Genomic DNA, 3,216 nt, shown 5'->3' with positions numbered 1-3,216 from the left:
AAATTACATATAGAAATGTTAACCTTGCAAAAGACAGGAAACCTTCCTCAGGCTAAAGTCTCTGTTGTGTATATAAAATTGTAATACAGCAAAGCTGCTGGCTCAAGGACAGATATCCTTGGTTAACCTACTGATTGTTATGTAAAAATACTGAGGAAACTGCTGCAGGAAAACACAGTATTTTCTAAGAACAAGCTTTTGTTGGTGGATCAACTTAACTTTTTGCAAATTGCATTATGGAATGTCACTTTGCTTGTTTCACTGATGTTAAACTATACTGCCATAACCCCACCTATGTTCTTTTCCTGTAACTTCCTGGTCTGGAGAATAAATGCAGGGAGAGAATCCCAGTTCGTGGTTAATTTCCAAAGGAAGGAATGCCTCTCTCTTGAGGGTTCCAGTAAATTAACCCCTTCGGGGTCTCTCACTGCTCAGAAGAAATGGGCTTTGAGTAATCCTTTTTGCAGCTCCATCACCCAGGGGAACAGAGGTGATAAGTCCATGTGAGGCAAAGCAACACTATGGTATAGGGCTCCGGAGTATTCTCTGAACCCATATTCCCCACTGCTCCAAGTCACATTGATCAGTACACTGTTAGCATTCTTGGCAGGAGCCTTAGATCAGGTTGTCATTTGATTCAGCTTGGAAATAAAGTGACCTACATCCAAGTGGCCCCAAGTGCCAATTCTGAGGTGACATGCTTAGCATGAATGATTCTGCCACGCCCAGGTTTATGCAGCACATGGTGTGTATGCATGCGTCTGTGTAGAGGACCTCAGAGAGTCACCAAGGGGAGTTCTAAAACAATTCATCAGATGTGCATCACTTGTTCCTCTATAATTACCAGCCCTGAGTCCCCTCCATGGCCAAGAAGAGCCAAAATAGCTGACCCATCCTCTCAGTCTGTCGAGAGTTGGCCTTTAATTGCTGAGGCTACATCTGGCTCCGAGACATAGACAGTCAATTTTTTAAAAAGCAGCACTTCACCTGCAGGGCTGATAAGTAGAAGGACACTAAGGGCTAAACACTCTCCTGGTCTGGGCATGGGGCCTGCTGTGTGCCACCCCTACCCAACCTGCCAATTGGCCAGAGTCATTCAGCTTTAACTCGGGTGGTACCCTTGCTGATTTCTATTCTTTGGCAGAGTAGCATTACTTAAAAGCCTGGGTCCCTGCTTTGGTACTTATTAGCTGCATGTCCTTAAGCAACCTCTCTGTTCCCCAGTTTCCTCATCTGTAAAACAGCCATTGACTTTGAGTGTTATTGCAAAGAGTAAATGAATTAATTCATGCAAAGGACCTAGTACCAAACGTTAGTTATAATTGTCTCACTCTCTTTTTTTTAAATTTGGCTGTTGTTAATATTTCTCTTCCCAGGACTGGACAGGGGAACTGGGACACCATTGTCCCAGAACATTCTTAGGTTCAATTCCAGCTTAGAGGATGATAGAATGGCCCGAGTGAGGCCTAAAGAGAATTCCTTGTTCACTGAGGCAGGGAGGAGAGAATGGGGTAGCACTGGGAAAATGAGAGGTGCTGAGGCTGGGAGCAGGGTAGGAGGAGCCGCAGTCCAGGTCTGCTTATCATGAATGAGAATCTACCCAGGGGAGCACCTTGCACACCCCTTTCCTCTGCTGGTTTTCAGAGAAGTGAATGGAAAGAAAGGAGGTCTTTCTCTCATGGAGGCCCATTGGTTGTGCTTCTGGGGAGAAATGGGAGCTAGGGTGGGGGTGGGGGACCTGCACCCCAGGGTCCCTGCTCCCAGTACAAGCTTGCTGATTCATGCAAATACTTACATTCACTCGACAGGTGTTTGCTGATCACCTCCTGTGTGCAGAGCCCCATGGGCGGGAGTTATAAAGAGGATCCCAAAATATGGAAAGGGCCAGCCTTGCCTTGCCCTCTGGATTCCCAGGCAGGGAATCCTCCCCCTATCTGTTCTTGACCCCTTTCCCCAAAGAGAAGGGGCCTGGGGTGCCATAGGGAGAATTCCCACTCTCAGAGAGCTATGTGTAGAGGAACAAGGGCCGTGCTCTAATTTCCCTGGGCCAGGACGGTGAGGAGATAATGAACACACATAAACTGCTTAGAACAGTGCCTGGCACGGGGGGACTTAGCTATTATTTTTTTCAAGGCCATCTATCCCATCCACTTGCCTCTGAGCAGTCACTCGCTCCAAAAGCATTTATTAAGCACCTTCTGTGTGCCAGACTCTGTGCTAGGTGCTGGGAATACCATAAGCAAATAAGGCACAGTTGCTTTCATGCAACATACAACCTGACGGTGGGAAAGGCAGACAGCACGCGACTGATCAAGTGAGCAAGGGCACTAAAATGTTATGGGTGCTGAAATCACAGCCAGTGCGGAGTGCAGGGTGGGCCCCAGAGGGAACAGACAATTCTGACCTGTGTTGGGGGACAGGGGAAGACGTAGGAAGGGCTTCACAGACAAGGTGATGCTCAATTTGATGTTCATTCATAACACACGTATTGAGCACCTACCATGTGCCAGGTACTCGATCAGCCTTCTCCACCCCACAGACCATCAGACCAGAGAAGTTCTGCCNGCGACTGATCAAGTGAGCAAGGGCACTAAAATGTTATGGGTGCTGAAATCACAGCCAGTGCAGAGTGCAGGGTGGGCCCCAGAGGGAACAGACAATTCTTTCCTGTGTTGGGGGTCAGGGGAAGACGTAGGAAGGGCTTCACAGACAAGGTGATGCTCAATTTGATGTTCATTCATAACACACGTATTGAGCACCTACCACGTGCCAGGTACTCGATCAGCCTTCTCCACCCCACAGACCATCAGACCAGAGAAGTTCTGCCTCTTAGCATTGTCTGCAGGAAGGAGAGTCCGTAACTTCCCTTCCCTTCCTTGACCCGGCCCTCTGACTTCCCAGCCCGAGCACTTCCTGCTGCCCTCTCCTCTTTGGCACTGGAACTTCTTCAGGTTGACAGTGAGCCCCTGCCCTCCCTGTGCTGGGCCTCACACAACCTGGAACTCTATCCACAACCTGGCTCTCCAGCTCTCCTACCACTGACTTGTGTTTACCTTTCACATTAACTTTGATGCCACTTCCTCCAAGAAGCTTCCCTTGACTGCACTGCCCACCCCTCTGTGCATAGGCTGGGTTAGGTCCCCACCCAGCTCCCACAGTATCTGCTTTGCCTCATAGGCCACAGCGCTGACTTCTCTGCTCTACTTGTCTGTCTCC

The sequence above is a fragment of the Galeopterus variegatus genome, unplaced genomic scaffold (genome assembly GCF_000696425.1).
Source record: "Galeopterus variegatus unplaced genomic scaffold, G_variegatus-3.0.2 Scaffold1985, whole genome shotgun sequence".
Classification (NCBI taxonomy): Eukaryota; Metazoa; Chordata; class Mammalia; order Dermoptera; family Cynocephalidae; genus Galeopterus; species Galeopterus variegatus.
Note: the sequence above shows the minus strand (reverse complement) of the source record.